Raw genomic sequence first — 22,229 nt, forward strand, 5'->3', positions numbered from 1 at the left:
GCGACCGCTGTCATGCCCCCTTCCCATAGACTTTGGTAGAGAGGGCGTGCGTGACGTCACACCCCGTGGCCGCGAACACGGAAGCCTGCACACAGCGTTCGGAGTAATGAACTTCCGGACGCTGCTACCGGAGCTCCGAAAGGCAGGGCAGCGCACAACCCCTTTAACCGTTTAGGTGTTTCACGGGAATAGCAGCAAATTGAAGGAGAAAATTCAAAATCTTCATTTTTTACACTGGCATGTTCTTGTAGACCCAGTTTTTGAATTTTTACAAGGGGCAGGTGCAGTAGAGGGCTCAGAAGGGAAGGAGCGAGTGTGGAATTTTAGAGAGTGAGTTCTTATGAAATGGTTTTTGGGGGGCATGTCACATTTAGGAAGCCCCTATGGTGCCAGACAGCAAAAGAAAACCACATGGCATACTATTTTGGAAACTAGTTGGATGTGTAAATAATTTTTTTCCACTAAAATGCTAGTTTTCTCCCAAATTTACATTTTTACAAGGGGTAATAGGAGAAAATGCCCCCCAAAATGTGTAACCCCATCTCTTCTGAGTATGGAAACACCACATATGTAGAGATCAAGTGCACTGCTGGCGAACTACAATGCTCAGAAGAGAAAGAGTCACATTTGGCTTTTACAAAGCAATTTTTGCTGAAATGATTTTTGGGGGGCATGTCCCATTTAGGAAGCCCCTATGGTGCCAAGACAGCAAAAAAAAACACTTGGCATACTATTTTGGAAACTACACCCCTCAAGGAACATTACAAGGTGTACAGTGAGCCTTAACACCCCACAGGTGTTTCACGACTTTTCGTTAAAGTTGGATGTGTAAATTATAATTTTTTTTCACTAAAATGCTAGTTTTCCCCAAATTTTACATTTTTGCATGGGGTAATAGGAGAAAACGCCCCCAAAATTTGTAACCCCATCTCTTCTGAGTATGGAAACACCACATATGTGGAGATCAAGTGCACTGCTGGCGAACTACAATGCTCAGAAGAGAAGGAGTCACATTTGGCTTTTGCAAAGCAATTTTTGCTGAAATGGTTTTTGGGGGGCATGTCCCATTTAGGAAGTCCCTATGGTGCCAGGACAGCAAAAAAATAAAATAAAAAAACCCACATGGCATACTATTTTGGAAACTACACCTCTAAAGGAATGTAACAAGCAGTACAGTGAGCCTTAACACCCCACAGGTGTTTCACGACTTTTCGTTAAAGTTGGATGTGTAAATGATTTTTTTTCCACTAAAATGCTAGTTTTCCCCCAAATTTTACATTTTTACAATGGGTAATAGGAGAAAATGCCCCCAAAATTTGTAACCCCATCTCTTCTGAGTATGGAAACACCACATATGTGGAGGTCAAGTGTACTGCTGGCGAACTACAATGCTAAGAAGAGAACGAGTCACATTTGGCTTTTGCAAAGCAATTTTTGCTGAAATGGTTTTTGGGGGGCATGTCCCATTTAGGAAGCCCCTATGGTGCCAGGACACAGCTTCACATCAAGTTTATACCGAATCTCAAGGAAAGACACGCTGGTTTGCTTAACTGATGTAATCTTTACTGAGATATAATGAACACGGTAAAACTGTAAAACAAACATATGAAAGACAAATATAAGCATGGCTATTCAAGTGCCTTACATTATGCATAGCTAATACATAGATAGGGTCTAACAAGTGCTCACTTAGTACACACTGAAAACACACATTATCTATCTACAAATGCCTAGCATCTCTCTACACAAGCTAACTAACAATTCCTTACTCACAGGCTTTGGTATTTATCAGATTTGCAGTCTCTATTAGCTTCAAGAAGTCCTGTGGATCTTATCACTGTGGTAGCTGGAGCTGGAATGAATGAGACGTGCCAGGGCTAGCCCTAGGCTTTAGAAAGAAGGCCCGCCTCTAGGCTTCAAGAAAATGGAGGGTCTTAAAGGGACAGACCCTGCTGAGTGCCAAGCATGTAAAATACATTGCGAAGGCAGCACACCCCTCAAGGAACGTAACAAGGGGTACAGTGAGCCTTAACACCCCACAGGTGTTTGACGACTTTTTGTTAAAGTTGGATGTGTTAATGATTTTTTTTTTCACTAAAATTCTAGTTTTCCCCCAAATTTTACATTTTTACAAGGGGTAATAGGAGATAATGCCCACCAAAATTTGTAACCCCATCTCTTCTGAGTATGGAAACACCACATATTTGGAGGTCAAGTGCACTGCTGGCGAACTACAATGCTCAGAAGAGAAGGAGTCACATTTGGCTTTTGCAGAGACATTATTGCTGAAATGGTTTTTGGGGGGCATGTCCCATTTAGGAAGTCCCTATGGTGCCAGGACAGCAAAAAAATAAATAAAATAAAAAAAAAACACATAGTTACATAGTTACATAGTTAGTATGGTTGAAAAAAGACATACGTCCATCAAGTCCAACCAGAGGATTGAAGGGAAGGGTGTAAGGGGATAAGGGAAAGGGATGTAGTTTTATAATTCTGCATAAGCATGTTATATTGTTCCAGGAATGTATCTAACCCTGTTTTAAAGCTGTTAATTGTTCCTGCTGTGACCAGTTCCTGAGGTAGACCGTTCCATAAATTCACAGTCCTCACGGTAAAGAAGGCGTGTTGCCCCTTTAGACTAAACCTTTTCTTCTCCAGACGGAGGGAGTGCCCCCTCGTCCTTTGGGGGGGTTTAACCTGAAACAGTTTTTCTCCATATTTTTTGTATGGGCCATTTATATACTTATATACGTTTATCATATCCCCCTTAAACGTCTCTTCTCAAGACTAAACAATTGTAACTCCTTTAATCGCTCCTCATAGCTAAGATGTTCCATGCCCCATATTAGTTTAGTCGTCTCTGCACCCTTTCCAGCTCCACAGTGTCCCTTTTATGAACAGGCGACCAAAACTGAACAGCATATTCCAGGTGAGGCCGTACCAATGCTTTATAAAGGGGGAGTATTATGTCCCTGTCCCTTGAGTCCATGTCTCTTTTGATACATGACAATATCCTGCCGGCTTTGGAAGCAGCAGCCTGACATTGCATGCTATTCTGTAGTCTGTGATCTACAAGTACACCCAGATCCTTCTCTACCAGTGACTCTGCCAGTTTAATCCCCCCTAAGACATATGAATCATGCAGGTTATTAGTACCCAGATGCATAACTTTACATTTATCCACATTGAACCTCATTTGCCAAGTGGATGCCCAGACACTTAGTCTATCCAAGTCATCTTGTAACTTATGCACATCCTCTATAGACTGTACCGTGCTACAAAGCTTGGTGTCATCTGCAAAGATGGAAACAGAGCTGTTAATACCATTCTCTATATCATTGATAAATAAATTAAACAGCAGCGGGCCCAGTACTGAACCTTGGGGTACACCACTAATCACCGGGGACCAATCAGAGTACGAATCATTGACCACCACTCTCTGGGTATGATCCATGAGCCAGTGTTCAATCCAGTTAAAAACTAAAGTTTCCAAGCCCAAGGACCTTAACTTACCTGTCAGACGTCTGTGAGGGACAGTATCAAACGCTTTGGCAAAATCCAGAAACACTATATCCACAGCCATTCCTCTGTCAAGGCTTCTACTCACCTCCTCATAAAAGCAAATTAGATTGGTTTGACAACTTCTATCCTTAGTAAACCCATGCTGGCTATCACTTATAATACTATTATCCCCTATGTATTCCTGTATGTAATCCCTTATAAGTCCTTCAAACAATTTACCCACAATGCACGTTAGACTTACCGGTCTATAATTGCCTGGCGAAGACCTAGAGCCCTTCTTGAAGATTGGTACCACATTCGCCTTGCGCCAGTCCCTTGGCACAATACCAGACACCAGAGAATCTCTAAATATCATGAACAAGGGTACAGATATTACTGAACTTACCTCTCTAAGAACTCTTGGGTGTAGCCCATCCGGCCCTGGAGATTTGCTTACATTTACTTTACTTAACTTACCTTGTACCATCTCTACATTAAGCCAGTTCAGTACATTACATGATGTGTTACCAGCACTGACCTGGCCAATGTCAGCTCCTTCTTCCTTAGTATATACAGAACTAAAGAACCCATTCAGTAGCTCCGCCTTCTCTTGATCGCCCGTGACAACCTCCCCATTATCATTATTAAGGGGTCCTACATGCTCTGTCCTTGGTTTTTTTGTATTTATATATCTAAAAAAATATTTAGGATTAGTTTTGCTTTCTTTGGCTACCTGTCTTTCATTTTGAATTTTTGCTGTTTTTATTACATTTTTACAGATTTTATTAAGCTCCTTGTACTGTTTAAATGTTATAGCTGACCCATCAGATTTGTATTTTTTGAAGGCTATTTTTTTGTTGTTTATTGCTCTTTTAACCTCATTTGTCAGCCATGTAGGATTTAGTTTTAATCGTTTATATTTGTTCCCCTTTGGTATATATTTAGCTGTATAGTTATTTAGAGTTGATTTAAAGATGTCCCATTTACCTTCTGTATCAGTATTTGAGAACACCTCCCCCCAGTCTATGTCCTGTAGTGCAGCCCTCAGCCTAGGGAAGTTTGCCTTTTTAAAGTTATATGTTTTTGCTTTGCCCGTCTGTCTTTGTTTTCTACATTTTAAGTCAAAAGTAACTATATTGTGGTCGCTATTACCAAGGTTTTCCCTCACAGTTACATTACCAACCAGCTCTGCGTTGTTGGAAATGATCAGATCCAACAAGGCATCACTTCTTGTTGGGTCCTCCACAAACTGGCCCATAAAATTATCCTGCAATAAATTTAGGAATTTTCTCCCCTTTGTAGTTTTAGTCAACCCTGGACCCCAATCTATATCTGGATAGTTAAAATCTCCCATTATTACCACTGTACCTGCCCGGGTGACCTTCTATCTCTTCAGTGATATTAGGGGGTCTGTAGATTACACCAAATATAATTTTTTCAGTATTTCCCTCCTTTTGTAATTCTACCCACAGTAATTCCACATCCTCAGAATCATCACACACTATGGCATCGTTCACACTGACTTTCATACCACTTCTTACATACAGACAGACTCCACCACCTTTTCTGTTCATTCTATCCTTGCGAAACAATGTAAACCCCTGCAGATTGACAGCGCAGTCATGCGAGGAGTCCAGCCATGTCTCAGTGACCCCAACTATATCAATATGTTCCTCCAGTATCAAGGCCTCAAGCTCCCCCATTTTATTTGCTAGGCTTCTGGCATTTGTGAACATACACTTTACATTTCCATTAAGTTTTACACATATAGTCTCACTAATGGGATTTTCAGAACTATTGGGGTTAATGTTATTATTTGAGTTATAAGGGCTAATTGTACTATTTAAGTTATTGGGGCTAATGGGATTTTTTGAGTTATTGGGTCTAACGTTATTATTTAAGTTATTGGGGCTAATGGGATTTTTTGCGTTATTGCGTCTAACGTTGTTATTTAAGTTATTGGGGCTAACAGTATTTTTTGAGTTAATGGGGCTTATTGTAGTTAATGAGTTATTGGGGCTAATGGAATTTTTAGAATTATTGGGATTACAATTTTTGGGGCTACATTTATTTTTACAGCTGGTTTGTAACGCATGAATCTCCTTATCCACTACTCTTAACCTCCCCCCACATGACTCCTCTCCACCCACCATTATGTCCTGACCCCTTTCTAACCTATCCATCCCACTGTCTGCTTTCTTTGCTTTATTATCCTCCCCCCACTCACCTAGTTTAAATACTCAGCCACCCCTTGCAGGATTCTCTCCCCCAGCACAGCGGACCCCCTTCCATTCAGGTGCAAATTATCCGTAGAATAGAGTTTGTACCCCAATGAAAAGTCAGCCCAGTGCTCTAAAAACCCAAACCCTTCCCCCTCACACCACGACTTAAGCCATGCATTTAACTCCCTAAGCTCCCGGTGTCTTTCCTGCGATGCGCATGGCACAGGAAGTATTCCAGAGAACACAACCTTAGAGGTCCTTCCCTTCAGCTTGGCACCTAGTTCCTTGTAATTATTCTTCAAGGACCTCCACCTACCATGTATTCTTTCGTTGGTTCCCACATGGACCACGACAGCTGGGTCATCCCCAGCCCCCCCTAGTAATTTGTCCACCCTTTCCACCACATGCCGAACCCTGGCACCAGGGAGACAGCAAACCATTCGGTTGAGGTGGTCTTGGCGACAAATTATTCTATCCGTCTTCCTGATTATAGAATCCACTACCACAACTAACTGTCTTGGCCTACCTGCGTTACCATCCCCCACACTACTAGTTGAGCTGTTCCCCCGGCTGTTAGGGAGACCAGTATCCACTAGGTTTGCCATCTCTGATACTGAGGCCCTCGCATCATCGCCCAACTTGGCAATTTTACTTGGGAGATCAGAAGCAGAAGTGACCTTCCTTTTCCTTGCCCCCTTTCCAGTCCCTTTAACTACATTAACCCAGCTCCCTACTTGGGCCTCCTGGCTAGTTTCTCCAACCTCCATTTCTACCCCACTAACTGCTTGCTCTGTAAGATTGTCAATCACCCTCAATGTTGCATTTTGCTCCTCTAGATCTCTAATACGAGCTTCCAGGTGGGCAACATGCTCACATTTGTCACAGCGGTATTCACCCTGAAGCTGCTGCTCCAGAGATGTATACATGTGGCACAATGTGCACTGAAGAAAACCTCCAATCCTGCTGTCCATATCCTTGGTGACAAACAGCTGTTATTAACTATTAACAAAAACTACTTTTATCAAGGGAGTGTAATACGTACAGTTACAGTGGGTCCTGCTTACAACTCCTGCTTTTTAAACTTCTGCTTATAAAACTTCTCAAATGTAACACTTAATAATACAACACTTTAGAATACAGACCCAGCTTCAGCTAGACTCAGTCATACTATTTTGGAAACTACACCCCACAAGGAACGTAACAAGGGTTACAGTGAGCCTAAACATCCCACAGATGTTTGACGACTTTTTGTTAAAGTTGGACGTGTAAATTAAAAAATATTTTTTTTTCACTAAAATGCTGGTTTCACCCCAAATTTTACTTTTTTACAAGGGGTAATAGGAGAAAATGCCCCCTAAAATTTGTAACCCTATCTCTTCTGAGTATGGAAATACCCCATGTGTGGACGTCAAGTGCACTGCAGGCGCATTACAATGCTCAGAAGAGAAGGAGTCACATTTGCAAACTTTGCAGAAATCGGGGGGCATGTCGCATTTAGGAATCCCTATAGTGCCAGAATAGCAAAAAACCCTCTCCATGGCATAATATTATGGAAACTGGACCCGTCAAGGATCGTAACAAGGGGTATGGGGAGCCTTAACACCCCACAGGTGTTTGACAACTTTGGATGTGTAAATGACTTTTTTTTTTTATTACTAAAATGCTGTTTTTCCTAAAATGTTACATTTTTACAAGGTGTAATAGGAGAACATGTCCCCCAAAATGTGTAACCCCATCTCTTCTGAGTATGGAAATATCCCATGTGTGGACGTCAAGGGCTCTGCTGGCGCATTACAATGCTCAGAAGAGGAGTCACATTTTGCTGAAATGGGGGGGCATGTCACATTTAGTGCCAGAACAGCAAAAAAAAAAAATTTAAATTTGTAAATACATTTCTTTGTAGTAAGGACATACCTCGTATCTGGGCGTAGATCGGCTCTGCTCACTGGTCACGGAGAAACAGGAGGGCAGTCAGGGGAATGGAGCTTCTAGACAGCTGCCTATGGAGCCGGAACAGTGGGACTCCCCGCAAGGAGCATTACATGGGATACACTAATAACTAACAAGGGGTAAAGTGGGACATAAAATCATAAAACAGGTTATGTTCCCAGAATGATGACCCAGAGCATAGCCAAAACTAAAAAATATGCCCACCCCAAACCCTATGCACCAAATCATCATTCTGGGAATGTGATGTGTGTGGCTGTCCCTAACCTGTTGCCTGAAATACAAAACCTGCCACATGGTACCATTGCCAAGTGTCTTCCGTTTCTTGCAAATCAAATTGGAACCGGCGAGAGACTAAGAGTGTTGTTCTCACAATTGTTGTAAGAGTATTGTTCTCACAATACATTTTTACAAATTTTACGATCACGGCAACCTTCCCAAGGAAGGTAGAAGTCAAACTTACAATCTTCTGAACCCTAGTCACACGCGTTATCCATTGCGCCACTGGCCCTCCTGAAAAAACTACAGCCAATCCGGCGCCACATTTCTGAAGTACAGAAAACCTGCCACATGGTACCATTGCCAAAAGTGTCTTCCGTTTCATGCAAATCAAATCGGAAACGGCCAGAGATTAAATGTGTTGTCCTCACAACATATTTTTACAAAGGATGAAATCACTACTAGGCAGATTAAAGCCATCCCAAACAATTAGCAGAAGAATTCATGCAGAGGATGAAACTTGGGGTCCACTTCCTGGAAAGCTTAAAGATTTGTCAATTTTGGGGTAGAAGTGTTAACAATGGAAGCAAGGAGGAGATGCCTTGACCCGGATTTGCTGGGGCCACAACACAGAGTACTAACCACTATACGATCACGGCAACATTCTCAAGCCAGGTAGGAGTTGAACCTACAATCTTCTAATGAGTAGTCAGACACGCTATCCAGTGCGCCACAGTCCTCACAACACATTTCTACAAAGTGCGAAATCACTACTTGGCAGATTAAAGCAATCCAAAACAGCAGAAGAAATCATGCAGAAGATGAAACTTTGGGTCTACTTCCTGGAAATCCTAAACATTCTTCAACCTTGGGGTAGAAATGTTAAAAATAGAAGCAAGGATGAGATGCTGTGACCCGGATTCGAACCGGGGTTGCTGCGGCCACAACGCAGAGTACTAACCACTATACGATCACGGCAACATTCCCGAGCCAGGTAGGAGTCGAACCTACAATTTTCTGATCCGTAGTCAGACGCATTATCCATCGCGCCTCTAGCCCTGCTGAAAAAACAACAGCCAAACCGGTGCCTCATTTCTGAAGTACTGGAAAACCTGTCACATGGTACCATTGCCAAAAGTGTCTTCCGTTTCTTGCAAATCAAATCGGAACCACATGGTACCATTGCCAAAAGTGTCTTTCGTTTCTTGCAAATCAAATTGGAACCGGCCAGAGACTAAATTTGTTGTCCTCACAACACATTTTTACAAAAGGTGAAATCACTACTTGGCAGATTAAAGCCATCCAAAATAATTAGCAGAAGAAATCATGCAGAAAATGAAACTTGGGGTCTACTTCCTGGAAATCCTAAAGATTCTTCAACCTTGGGGTAGAAGTGTTAAAAATGGCAGCAAGGGTGCAATGTCGTGACCAGGATTCCAACTGAGGTTGCTGCGGCCACAACGCAGAGAACTAACCACTATAAGATCACGGCAACATTCCCGAGCCGGGTAGGTGTCAAACCTACAATCTTCTGATCCGTAGTCAGACGCGTTATCCATTGCGCCACTGGCCCTGCTGAAAAAACAACAGCCAAACCGGTGCCTCATTTCTGAAGTACTGGAAAACCTGCCACATGGTACCATTGCCAAAAGTGTCTTCCGTTTCTTGCAAATCAAATCGGAACCACATGGTACCATTGCCAAAAGTGTCTTCCGTTTCTTGCAAATCAAATCGGAACCACATGATACCATTGGCAAAAGTGTCTTCCGTTTCTTGCAAATCAAATCGGATCCGTCCAGAGACTAAATGTGTTGTCCTCACAACAGATTTTTACAAAGGGCAAAATCACTACTTGGCAGATTAAAGCCATCCAAAACAATTAGCAGAAGAAATCATGCAGAAGATGAAACTTGGGGTCTACTTCCTGGAAATCCTAAAGATTCTTCAACCTTGGGGTAGAAGTGTTAAAAAAGGAAGCAAGGATGAGATACTGTGACCAGGATTCAAACCGGGGTTGCTGCGGCCACAACGCAGAGTACTAACCACTTTACGATAACGGCAACATTCCCAAGCAAGGTAGGAGTCGAACCGACAATCTTCTGATCCGTAGTCAGACGCGTTATCCATTGCGCCACTAGCCCTGCTGAAAAAACAACTGCCAAACCGGTGCCTCATTTCTGAAGTACTGGAAAACCTGCCACATGGTACCATTGCCAAAAGTGTCTTCCGTTTCTTACAAATCAAATTGGAACCGGCAAGAGACTAAATGTGGGGTCCTCACAACACATTTTTACAAAGGGCAAAATCACTACTTGGCAGATTAAAGCCATCCAAAACAATTAGCAGAAGAAATCATGCAGAAGATGCAACTTGGGGTCTACTTCCTGGAAATCCTAAAGATTATTCAACCTTGGGGTAGAGGTGTTAAAAATGGAAGCAAGTATGAGATACCGTGGCCCGGATTTGAACTGGGGTTGCTGCGGCCACAACGCAGAGTACTAACCAATTAACGATTACGGCAACATTCCGAAGCCAGGTAGGAATCGAACCTACAATCTTCTGATCTGTAGTCAGATGCGTTATCCATTGCACCAATAGCCCTGCTAAAAAAACACCAACCAAACTGGTGCCTCATTTCTGAAGTACTGGAAAACCTGCCACATGGTACCATTGCCAAAAGTGTCTTCCATTTCTTGCAAATCAAATCAGAACCGTCCAGAGACTAAATGTGTTGTCAGATTCATCCATTGCGCCACTGGCCCTGCTGAAAAAACAACTGCCAAACATGTGCCTCATTTCTGAAGTACTGGAAAACCTGCCACATGGTACCATTGCCAAAAGTGTCTTCCGTTTCTTACAAATCAAATTGGAACCGGCCAGAGACTAAATGTGTTGTCCTCACAACACATTTTTACAAAAGGCGAAATCACTACTTGGCAGATTAAAGCCATCCAAAACAATTTGCAGAAGAAATCATGCAGAAGATGAAAATTGGGGTCTGCTTCCTGGAAATCCTAAAGATTCTTCAACCTTGGGGTAGAAGTGTTAAAAATGGAAGCAAGTATGAGATGCCGTGAATTGGATTCGAACCGGGGTTGCTGCGGCCACAACGCAGAGGACTAACCACTATATGATCACGGCAACATTCCCGAGCCAGGTAGGAGTCGAATCTACAATCTTCTGAGCCGTAGTCAGATGCATTATCCATGGCACCACTGGTCCTGCTGAAAAAACAGCAGCCAAACCGGTGCCTCATTCCTGAAGTACTGGAAAACCTGCCACAAGGTACCATTGCCGAAAGTGTCTTCCGATTCTTGCAAATCAAATCGGAACCACATGGTACCATTGCAAAAAGTGTCTTCCGTTTCTTGCAAATCAAATCGGAACCGGCCAGAGACTAAATGTGTTGTCCTCACAACACATTTTTACAAAGGGTGAAATCACTACTTGGCAGATTAAAGCCATCCAAAACAATTAGCAGAAGAAATCATGCAGAAGATGAAACTTGGGGTCTACTTCCTACAAATCCTAAAGATTCTTCAACCTTGGGGTAGAAGTGTTAAAAATGGAAGCAAGGATGAGATGCCGTGACCCGGATTCAAACTGGGGTTGCTGCGGCCACAATGCAGAGTACTAACCACTATACGATTACGGCAACCTTCCCAAGCCATGTAGGAGTCGAACCTACAATCTTCTGATCCGTAGTAAGATGCGTTCTCCATTGCGCCACTGGCCCTGCTGAAAAAATAACTACCAAACCGGTGCCTCATTTCTGAAGTACTGGAAAACCTGCAACATGGTACCATTGCCAAAAGTGTCTTCCGTTTCTTGCAAATCAAATCGGAACCGTCCAGAGACTAAATGTGTTGTCCTCACAACACATTTTTCCAAAGGGCGAAATCACTACTTGGCAGATTAAAGCCATCCAAAACAATTAGCAGAAGAAATCATGCAGAAAATGAAACTTGGGGTCTGCTTCCTGGAAATCCTAAAGATTCTTATACCTTGGGGTAGAGGTGTTAAAATTGGAAGCAAGGATGAGATGCCATGACCCGGATTCGAACCGGGGTTGCTGCGCCCACAACGCAGAGTACTAACCACTATACGATCACGGCAACATTCCCGAGCCAGGTAGGAGTCGAACCTACAATCTTCTGATCCGTAGTCAGACGTGTTATCCATTGCGCCACTGGCCCTGCGGAAAAAATAACTACCAAACCGGTGCCTCATTTCTGAAGTCTTGTAAAACCTGCCACATGGTACCATTGCCAAAAGTGTCTTCCGTTTCTTGGATGAGATGCCGTGACGCGAATTCGAACCAGGGTTGCTGCGGCCACAACGCAGAGTACTAACCACTATACGATCACGGCTACCTACCCGAGCCAGGTAGGAGTCGAACCTACAATCTTCTGATCCGTAATCAGACGCGTTATCCATTGCGCCACTGGCCCTGCTGAAAAAACAACTGCCAAACCGGTGCCTCATTTCTGAAGTACTGGAAAACCTGCCACATGGTACCATTGCCAAAAGTGTCTTCCGTTTCTTGCAAATCAAATCGGAACCGTCAAGAGACTAAATGTGTTGTCCTTACAACACATTTTTACAAAGGGCGAAATCACTACTTGGCAGATTAAAGCCATCCAAAACAATTAGCAGAAGAAATCATGCAGAAAATGAAACTTGGGGTCTACTTCCTGGAAATCCTAAAGATTCTTCAACCTTGGGGTAGAAGTGTTAAAATTGGAAGCAAGGATGAGATGCCGTGACCCGGATTCCAACCGGGGTAGCGCAGCCACAACACAGAGTACTAACCACTATACGATCACGGACACCTTCCCGAGCCAGGTAGGAGTCGAACCTACAATCTTCTGATCCGTAGTCAGACGCGTTATCTATTGCACCACTGGCCCTGCTGAAAAAACAACTGCCAAACCGGTGCCTCATTTCTGAAGTACTGGAAAACCTGCCACATGGTACCATTGCCAAAAGTGTCTTCCGTTTCTTGCAAATCAAATCGAACCTACAATCTTCTGATCCGTAGTCAGACGCGTTATCCATTGCACCACTGGCCCTGCTGAAAAAACAACTGCGAAACCGGTGCCTCATTTCTGAAGTACTGGAAAACCTGCCACATGGTACCATTGCCAAAAGTGTCTTCCGTTTCTTGCAAATCAAATCGGAACCGTCCAGAGACTAAATGTGTTGTCCTTACAACACATTTTTACAAAGGGCGAAATCACTACTTGGCAGATTAAAGCCATCCAAAACAATTAGCAGAAGAAATCATGCAGAAAATGAAACTTGGGGTCTACTTCCTGGAAATCCTAAAGATTCTTCAACCTTGGGGTAGAAGTGTTAAAAATTGAAGCAAGGATGAGATGCCGTGACCCGGATTCGAACTGAAGTTGCTGCGTCCACAACGCAGAGTACTAACCACTATACGATCACGGCAACATTCCCGAGCCAGGTAGGGGTCGAACCTACGATCTTATGATCCGTAGTCAGATGCGTTATCCATTGCGCCACTGGCCCTGCTGAAAAAACAACTGCCAAACCGGTGCCTCATTTCTGAAGTACTGGAAAACCTGCCACATGGTACCATTGCCAAAAGTGTCTTCCGTTTCTTGCAAATCAAATCGGAACCGTCCAGAGACTAAATGTGTTGTCCTTACAACACATTTTTACAAAGGGCGAAATCACTACTTGGCAGATTAAAGTCATCCAAAACAATTAGCAGAAGAAATCATGCAGAAGATGAAACTTTGGGTCTACTTCCTGGAAATCCTAAAGATTCTTCAACCTTGGGGGAGAAGTGTTAAAAATGGAAGCAAGGATGAGATGCCTTGACCCGGATTCGAACCGGGGTTGCTGCGGCCACCACGCAGAGTACTAACTACTATATGATCACAGCAACATTCCGAAGCCTGGTAGGAGTCGAACCTACAGTCTTCTGATCCGTAGTCAGATGCGTTATCCATTGCGCCACTGGTCCTGCTGAAAAAACACCTGCCAAACCGGTGCCTCATTTCTGAAGTACTGGAAAACCTGCCACATGGTACCATTGCCAAAAGTGTCTTCCGTTTCTTGCAAATCAAATCGGAACCGTCCAGAGACTAAATGTGTTTTCCTCACAACACATTTTTACAAAGGGCAAAATCACTACTTGGCAGATTAAAGCCATCCAAAACAATTAGCAGAAGAAATCATGCAGAAAATGAAACTTGGGGTCTACTTCCTGGAAATCCTAAAGATTCTTCAACCTTGGGGTAGAAGTGTTAAAGTTGGAAGCAAGGATGAGATGCCGTGACCCGGATTCGAACCGGGGTTACTGCGGGCACAATGCAGAGTACTAACCACTATGCGATCACGGCAACATTCCCGTGCCAGGTAGGAGTCGAACCTACAATCTTCTGATCCGTAGTCAAACGCGTTATCCATTGCGCCACTGGCCCTGCTGAAAAAAACACCTGCCAAACCGGTGCCTCATTTGTGAAGTACTGGAAAACCTGCCACAGGGTACCATTGCCAAAAGTGTCTTCCGTTTCTTGCAAATCAAATCGGAACCGTCCAGAGACTAAATGTGTTGTCCTTACAACACATTTTTACAAAGGGCGAAATCACTACTTGGCAGATTAAAGTCATCCAAAACAATTAGCAGATGAAACTTGGGGTCTACTTCCTGGAAATCCTAAAGATTCTTCAACCTTGGGGTAGAAGTGTTAAAATTGGATGCAAGGATGAGATGCCGTGACCCGGATTCGAACTGCCAGGTAGGAGTCTACTTCCTGGAAATCCTAAAGATTCTTCAACCTTGGGGTAGAAGTGTTAAAAATGGAAGCAAGGATGAGATGCCGTGACCCGGATTCGAACCGGGGTTGCTGCGGCCACAACGCAGAGTACTAACCACTATACGATCACGGCAACCTTCCCGAGCCAGGTAGGAGTCGAACCTACAATCTTCTGATCCGTAGTCAGACGCGTTATCCATTGCGCCACTGGCCCTGCTGAAAAAACAACTGCCAAACCGGTGCCTCATTTGTGAAGTACTGGAAAACCTGCCACATGGTACCATTGCCAAAAGTGTCTTCCGTTTCTTGCAAATCAAATCGGAACCGTCCAGAGACTAAATGTGTTGTCCTTACAACACATTTTTACAAAGGGCGAAATCACTACTTGGCAGATTAAAGTCATCCAAAACAATTAGCAGAAGAAATAATGCAGAAAATGAAACTTGGGGTCTACTTCCTGGAAATCCTAAAGATTCTTCAACCTTGGGGTAGAAGTGTTAAAAATGGAAGCAAAGATGAGATGCCATGATCCAGATTCGAACCGTGGTTGCTGCGGCCACAACGCAGAGTACTAACCACTATACGATCACGGCAACATTCCCGAGCCAGGTAGGAGTCGAACCTACAATCTTCTGATCCATAGTCAGACACATTATCCATTGCGCCACTGGCCCTGCTGAAAAAACAACTGCCAAACCGGTGCCTCATTTCTGAAGTACTGGAAAACCTGACACATGGTACCATTGCCAAAAGTGTCTTCCGTTTCTTGCAAATCAAATCGGAACCGTCCAGAGACTAAATGTGTTGTCCTCACAACACATTTTTACAAAGGGCGAAATCACTACTTGGCAGATTAAAGCCATCCAAAACAATTAGCAGAAGAAATCATGCAGAAAATGAAACTTGGGGTCTACTTCCTGGAAATCCTAAAGATTCTTATACATTGGGGTAGAGGTGTTAAAATGGGAAGCAAGGATGAGATGCCGTGACCCGGATTCGAACCGGGGTTCCTGCGGCCACAGCGCAGAGTACTAACCACTATACGATCACGGCAACCTTCCCGAGCCAGGTAGGAGTCGAACCTACAATCTTCTGATCCGTAGTCAGATGCGTTATCCATTGCGCCACTGGCCCTGCTGAAAAAACAACTGCCAAACCGGTGCCTCATTTGTGAAGTACTGGAAAACCTGCCACATGGTACCATTGCCAAAAGTGTCTTCCGTTTCTTGCAAATCAAATCGGAACCGTCCAGAGACTAAATGTGTTGTCCTTACAACACATTTTTACAAAGGGCGAAATCACTACTTGGCAGATTAAAGTCATCCAAAACAATTAGCAGAAGAAATCATGCAGAAAATGAAACTTGGGGTCTACTTCCTGGAAATCCTAAAGATTCTTCAACCTTGGGGTAGAAGTGTTAAAAATGGAAGCAAAGATGAGATGCCATGATCCAGATTCGAACCGTGGTTGCTGCGGCCACAACGCAGAGTACTAACCACTATACGATCACGGCAACATTCCCGAGCCAGGTAGGAGTCGAACCTACAATCTTCTGATCCATAGTCAGACACATTATCCATTGCGCCACTGGCCCTGCTGAAAAAACAACTGCCAAACCGGTGCCTCATTTCTGAAGTACTGGAAAACCTGACACATGGTACCATTGCCAAAAGTGTCTTCCGTTTCTTGCAAATCAAATCGGAACCGTCCAGAGACTAAATGTGTTGTCCTCACAACACATTTTTACAAAGGGCGAAATCACTACTTGGCAGATTAAAGCCATCCAAAACAATTAGCAGAAGAAATCATGCAGAAAATGAAACTTGGGGTCTACTTCCTGGAAATCCTAAAGATTCTTATACATTGGGGTAGAGGTGTTAAAATGGGAAGCAAGGATGAGATGCCGTGACCTGGATTCGAACCGGGGTTCCTGCGGCCACAGCGCAGAGTACTAACCACTATACGATCACGGCAACATTCCCCAGCCAGGTAGGAGTCGAACCTACAATCTTCTGATCCATAGTCAGACACATTATCCATTGCGCCACTGGCCCTGCTGAAAAAACAACTGCCAAACCGGTGCCTCATTTCTGAAGTACTGGAAAACCTGACACATGGTACCATTGCCAAAAGTGTCTTCCGTTTCTTGCAAATCAAATCGGAACCGTCCAGAGACTAAATGTGTTGTCCTCACAACACATTTTTACAAAGGGCGAAATCACTACTTGGCAGATTAAAGTCATCCAAAACAATTAGCAGAAGAAATCATGCAGAAAATGAAACTTGGGGTCTACTTCCTGGAAATCCTAAAGATTCTTCAACCTTGGGGTAGAAGTGTTAAAATTGGAAGCAAGGATGAGATGCCGTGACCCGGATTCGAACTGGGGTTGCTGCGGCCACAACGCAGAGTAGTAACCACTATACGATCACGGCAACCTTCTCGAGCCAAATAGGAGTCGAACCTACAATCTTCTGATCCGTAGTCAGACGCGTTATCCATCCATCTGATCCGTAGTCAGACGCATTTCTGAAGTACTGGAAAACCTGCCACATGGTACCATTGCCAAAAGTGTCTTCCGTTTCTTGCAAATCAAATCGGAACCGTCCAGAGACTAAATGTGTTGTCCTTACAACACATTTTTACAAAGGGCGAAATCACTACTTGGCAGATTAAAGCCATCCAAAACAATTAGCAGAAGAAATCATGCAGAAAATGAAACTTGGGGTCTACTTCCTGGAAATCCTAAAGATTCTTCAACCTTGGGGTAGAAGTGTTAAAGTTGGAAGCAAGGATGAGATGCCGTGACCCGGATTCGAACCGGGGTTACTGCGGGCACAATGCAGAGTACTAACCACTATGCGATCACGGCAACATTCCCGTGCCAGGTAGGAGTCGAACCTACAATCTTCTGATCCGTAGTCAAACGCGTTATCCATTGCGCCACTGGCCCTGCTGAAAAAAACACCTGCCAAACCGGTGCCTCATTTGTGAAGTACTGGAAAACCTGCCACAGGGTACCATTGCCAAAAGTGTCTTCCGTTTCTTGCAAATCAAATCGGAACCGTCCAGAGACTAAATGTGTTGTCCTTACAACACATTTTTACAAAGGGCGAAATCACTACTTGGCAGATTAAAGTCATCCAAAACAATTAGCAGATGAAACTTGGGGTCTACTTCCTGGAAATCCTAAAGATTCTTCAACCTTGGGGTAGAAGTGTTAAAATTGGATGCAAGGATGAGATGCCGTGACCCGGATTCGAACTGCCAGGTAGGAGTCTACTTCCTGGAAATCCTAAAGATTCTTCAACCTTGGGGTAGAAGTGTTAAAAATGGAAGCAAGGATGAGATGCCGTGACCCGGATTCGAACCGGGGTTGCTGCGGCCACAACGCAGAGTACTAACCACTATACGATCACGGCAACCTTCCCGAGCCAGGTAGGAGTCGAACCTACAATCTTCTGATCCGTAGTCAGACGCGTTATCCATTGCGCCACTGGCCCTGCTGAAAAAACAACTGCCAAACCGGTGCCTCATTTGTGAAGTACTGGAAAACCTGCCACATGGTACCATTGCCAAAAGTGTCTTCCGTTTCTTGCAAATCAAATCGGAACCGTCCAGAGACTAAATGTGTTGTCCTTACAACACATTTTTACAAAGGGCGAAATCACTACTTGGCAGATTAAAGTCATCCAAAACAATTAGCAGATGAAACTTGGGGTCTACTTCCTGGAAATCCTAAAGATTCTTCAACCTTGGGGTAGAAGTGTTAAAATTGGAAGCAAGGATGAGATGCCGTGACCCGGATTCGAACCGGGGTTGCTGCGGCCACAACGCAGAGTACTAACCACTATACGATCACGGCAACATTCCCGAGCCAGGTAGGAGTCGAACCTACAATCTTCTGATCCGTAGCCAGACGTGTTATCCATTGCGCCACTGGCCCTGCTGAAAAAACAACTGCCAAACCGGTGCCTCATTTCTGAAGTACTGGAAAACCTGCCACATGGTACCATTGCCAAAAGTGTCTTCCGTTTCTTGCAAATCAAATCGGAACCGTCCAGAGACTAAATGTGTTGTCCTTACAACACATTTTTACAAAGGGCGAAATCACTACTTGGCAGATTAAAGCCATCCAAAACAATTAGCAGAAGAAATCATGCAGAAAATGAAACTTGGGGTCTACTTCCTGGAAATCCTAAAGATTCTTCAACCTTGGGGTAGAAGTGTTAAAAATGGAAGCAAAGATGAGATGCCATGATCCAGATTCGAACCGTGGTTGCTGCGGCCACAACGCAGAGTAGTAACCACTATACGATCACGGCAACCTTCTCGAGCCAAATAGGAGTCGAACCTACAATCTTCTGCTCCGTAGTCAGACGCGTTATCCATCCATCTGATCCGTAGTCAGACGCATTTCTGAAGTACTGGAAAACCTGCCACATGGTACCATTGCCAAAAGTGTCTTCCGTTTCTTGCAAATCAAATCGGAACCGTCCAGAGACTAAATGTGTTGTCCTTACAACACATTTTTACAAAGGGCGAAATCACTACTTGGCAGATTAAAGCCATCCAAAACAATTAGCAGAAGAAATCATGCAGAAGATGAAACTTTGGGTCTACTTCCTGGAAATCCTAAAGATTCTTCAACCTTGGGGGAGAAGTGTTAAAAATGGAAGCAAGGATGAGATGCCGTGACCCGGATTCGAACCGAAGTTGCTGCGGCCACAACGCAGAGTACTAACCACTATACAATCACGGCAACCTTCTCGAGCCAGATAGGAGTCGAACCTACAATCTTCTGATCCGTAGTCAGACGCGTTATCCATTGCACCAATGGCCCTGCTGAAAAAACAACTGCCAAACCAGGGCCTCATTTCTGAAGTACTGGAAAACCTGCCACATGGTACCATTGCCAAAAGTGTCTTCCGTTTCTTGCAAATCAAATCGGAACCGTCCAGAGACTAAATGTGTTGTCCTCACAACACATTTTTACAAAGGGCGAAATCACTACTTGGCAGATTAAAGCCATCCAAAACAATTAGCAGAAGAAATCATGCAGAAAATGAAACTTGGGGTCTACTTCCTGGAAATCCTAAAGATTCTTCAACCTTGGGGTAGAAGTGTTAAAAATGGACGCAAGGATGAGTTGCCTTGACCCGGATTCGAACCGGGGTTGCTGCGGCCACCACGCAGAGTATTAACTACTATATGATCACAGCAACATTCCGAAGCCTGGTAGGAGTCGAACCTACAGTCTTCTGATCCGTAGTCAGATGCGTTATCCATTGCGCCACTGGCCCTGCTGAAAAAACACCTGCCAAACCGGTGCCTCATTTCTGAAGTACTGGAAAACCTGCCACATGGTACCATTGCCAAAAGTGTCTTCCGTTTCTTGCAAATCAAATCGGAACCGTCCAGAGACTAAATGTGTTTTCCTCACAACACATTTTTGCAAAGGGCGAAATCACTACTTGGCAGATTAAAGCCATCCAAAACAATTAGCAGAAGAAATCATGCAGAAAATGAAACTTGGGGTCTACTTCCTGGAAATCCTAAAGATTCTTCAACCTTGGGGTAGAAGTGTTAAAGTTGGAAGCAAGGATGAGATGCCGTGACCCGGATTCGAACCGGGGTTACTGAGGGCACAATGCAGAGTACTAACCACTATGCGATCACGGCAACATTCCCGTGCCAGGTAGGAGTCGAACCTACAATCTTCTGATCCGTAGTCAAACGTGTTATCCATTGCGCCACTGGCCCTGCTGAAAAAAACACCTGCCAAACCGGTGCCTCATTTGTGAAGTACTGGAAAACCTGCCACATGGTACCATTGCCAAAAGTGTCTTCCGTTTCTTGCAAATCAAATCGGAACCGTCCAGAGACTAAATGTGTTGTCCTTACAACACATTTTTACAAAGGGCGAAATCACTACTTGGCAGATTAAAGTCATCCAAAACAATTAGCAGATGAAACTTGGGGTCTACTTCCTGGAAATCCTAAAGATTCTTCAACCTTGGGGTAGAAGTGTTAAAATTGGATGCAAGGATGAGATTCCGTGACCCGGATTCGAACTGCCAGGTAGGAGTCTACTTCCTGGAAATCCTAAAGATTCTTCAACCTTGGGGTAGAAGTGTTAAAAATGGAAGCAAGGATGAGATGCCGTGACACGGCTTCGAACCGTGGTTGCTGCGGCCACAACGCAGAGTTCTAACCTCTATACGATCACGGCAACCTTCCCGAGCCAGGTAGGAGTCGAACCTACAATCTTCTGATCCGTAGTCAGACGCGTTATCCATTGCGCCACTGGCCCTGCTGAAAAAACAACTGCCAAACCGGTGCCTCATTTGTGAAGTACTGGAAAACCTGCCACATGGTACCATTGCCAAAAGTGTCTTCCGTTTCTTGCAAATCAAATCGGAACCGTCCAGAGACTAAATGTGTTGTCCTTACAACACATTTTTACAAAGGGCGAAATCACTACTTGGCAGATTAAAGTCATCCAAAACAATTAGCAGAAGAAATCATGCAGAAAATGAAACTTGGGGTCTACTTCCTGGAAATCCTAAAGATTCTTCAACCTTGGGGTAGAAGTGTTAAAAATGGAAGCAAAGATGAGATGCCATGATCCAGATTCGAACCGTGGTTGCTGCGGCCACAACGCAGAGTAGTAACCACTATACGATCACGGCAACCTTCTCGAGCCAAATAGGAGTCGAACCTACAATCTTCTGCTCCGTAGTCAGACGCGTTATCCATCCATCTGATCCGTAGTCAGACGCATTTCTGAAGTACTGGAAAACCTGCCACATGGTACCATTGCCAAAAGTGTCTTCCGTTTCTTGCAAATCAAATCGGAACCGTCCAGAGACTAAATGTGTTGTCCTTACAACACATTTTTACAAAGGGCGAAATCACTACTTGGCAGATTAAAGCCATCCAAAACAATTAGCAGAAGAAATCATGCAGAAGATGAAACTTTGGGTCTACTTCCTGGAAATCCTAAAGATTCTTCAACCTTGGGGGAGAAGTGTTAAAAATGGAAGCAAGGATGAGATGCCGTGACCCGGATTCGAACCGAAGTTGCTGCGGCCACAACGCAGAGTACTAACCACTATACAATCACGGCAACCTTCTCGAGCCAGATAGGAGTCGAACCTACAATCTTCTGATCCGTAGTCAGACGCGTTATCCATTGCACCAATGGCCCTGCTGAAAAAACAACTGCCAAACCAGGGCCTCATTTCTGAAGTACTGGAAAACCTGCCACATGGTACCATTGCCAAAAGTGTCTTCCGTTTCTTGCAAATCAAATCGGAACCGTCCAGAGACTAAATGTGTTGTCCTCACAACACATTTTTACAAAGGGCGAAATCACTACTTGGCAGATTAAAGCCATCCAAAACAATTAGCAGAAGAAATCATGCAGAAAATGAAACTTGGGGTCTACTTCCTGGAAATCCTAAAGATTCTTCAACCTTGGGGTAGAAGTGTTAAAAATGGACGCAAGGATGAGTTGCCTTGACCCGGATTCGAACCGGGGTTGCTGCGGCC

At 44.0% G+C, this 22,229-nt stretch overlaps 17 non-coding genes across 17 annotated transcripts; all 17 read right to left on the reverse strand.

The window, feature by feature from the left end:
• Positions 1-12,012: 12,012 nt before the first annotated feature.
• Positions 12,013-12,085, reverse strand: TRNAR-ACG (transfer RNA arginine (anticodon ACG)). The gene has a single exon. It is a non-coding gene; the product is annotated as a tRNA-Arg (tRNA).
• A 182-nt stretch (positions 12,086-12,267) lies between these two features.
• On the reverse strand, positions 12,268-12,340 carry TRNAR-ACG (transfer RNA arginine (anticodon ACG)). Its single transcript has one exon. It is a non-coding gene; the product is annotated as a tRNA-Arg (tRNA).
• Positions 12,341-12,726: 386 nt separating this feature from the next.
• Positions 12,727-12,799, reverse strand: TRNAR-ACG (transfer RNA arginine (anticodon ACG)). Its single transcript has one exon. It is a non-coding gene; the product is annotated as a tRNA-Arg (tRNA).
• Positions 12,800-13,348: 549 nt separating this feature from the next.
• Positions 13,349-13,421, reverse strand: TRNAR-ACG (transfer RNA arginine (anticodon ACG)). The gene has a single exon. It is a non-coding gene; the product is annotated as a tRNA-Arg (tRNA).
• An 847-nt stretch (positions 13,422-14,268) lies between these two features.
• Positions 14,269-14,341, reverse strand: TRNAR-ACG (transfer RNA arginine (anticodon ACG)). The gene has a single exon. It is a non-coding gene; the product is annotated as a tRNA-Arg (tRNA).
• A 397-nt stretch (positions 14,342-14,738) lies between these two features.
• Positions 14,739-14,810, reverse strand: TRNAH-GUG (transfer RNA histidin (anticodon GUG)). Its single transcript has one exon. It is a non-coding gene; the product is annotated as a tRNA-His (tRNA).
• Positions 14,811-14,818: 8 nt separating this feature from the next.
• Positions 14,819-14,891, reverse strand: TRNAR-ACG (transfer RNA arginine (anticodon ACG)). Its single transcript has one exon. It is a non-coding gene; the product is annotated as a tRNA-Arg (tRNA).
• A 387-nt stretch (positions 14,892-15,278) lies between these two features.
• On the reverse strand, positions 15,279-15,351 carry TRNAH-AUG (transfer RNA histidin (anticodon AUG)). Its single transcript has one exon. It is a non-coding gene; the product is annotated as a tRNA-His (tRNA).
• A 307-nt stretch (positions 15,352-15,658) lies between these two features.
• Positions 15,659-15,730, reverse strand: TRNAH-GUG (transfer RNA histidin (anticodon GUG)). Its single transcript has one exon. It is a non-coding gene; the product is annotated as a tRNA-His (tRNA).
• An 8-nt stretch (positions 15,731-15,738) lies between these two features.
• On the reverse strand, positions 15,739-15,811 carry TRNAR-ACG (transfer RNA arginine (anticodon ACG)). The gene has a single exon. It is a non-coding gene; the product is annotated as a tRNA-Arg (tRNA).
• Positions 15,812-16,198: 387 nt separating this feature from the next.
• On the reverse strand, positions 16,199-16,271 carry TRNAH-AUG (transfer RNA histidin (anticodon AUG)). Its single transcript has one exon. It is a non-coding gene; the product is annotated as a tRNA-His (tRNA).
• Positions 16,272-16,578: 307 nt separating this feature from the next.
• TRNAH-GUG (transfer RNA histidin (anticodon GUG)) lies at positions 16,579-16,650 on the reverse strand. The gene has a single exon. It is a non-coding gene; the product is annotated as a tRNA-His (tRNA).
• A 905-nt stretch (positions 16,651-17,555) lies between these two features.
• Positions 17,556-17,628, reverse strand: TRNAR-ACG (transfer RNA arginine (anticodon ACG)). Its single transcript has one exon. It is a non-coding gene; the product is annotated as a tRNA-Arg (tRNA).
• Positions 17,629-18,025: 397 nt separating this feature from the next.
• Positions 18,026-18,097, reverse strand: TRNAH-GUG (transfer RNA histidin (anticodon GUG)). The gene has a single exon. It is a non-coding gene; the product is annotated as a tRNA-His (tRNA).
• An 8-nt stretch (positions 18,098-18,105) lies between these two features.
• TRNAR-ACG (transfer RNA arginine (anticodon ACG)) lies at positions 18,106-18,178 on the reverse strand. Its single transcript has one exon. It is a non-coding gene; the product is annotated as a tRNA-Arg (tRNA).
• A 290-nt stretch (positions 18,179-18,468) lies between these two features.
• TRNAH-GUG (transfer RNA histidin (anticodon GUG)) lies at positions 18,469-18,540 on the reverse strand. The gene has a single exon. It is a non-coding gene; the product is annotated as a tRNA-His (tRNA).
• A 2,375-nt stretch (positions 18,541-20,915) lies between these two features.
• On the reverse strand, positions 20,916-20,988 carry TRNAR-ACG (transfer RNA arginine (anticodon ACG)). Its single transcript has one exon. It is a non-coding gene; the product is annotated as a tRNA-Arg (tRNA).
• Positions 20,989-22,229: the final 1,241 nt, after the last annotated feature.

Source organism: Hyla sarda, chromosome 4 (assembly GCF_029499605.1).
Source record: "Hyla sarda isolate aHylSar1 chromosome 4, aHylSar1.hap1, whole genome shotgun sequence".
NCBI lineage: Eukaryota > Metazoa > Chordata > Amphibia > Anura > Hylidae > Hyla > Hyla sarda.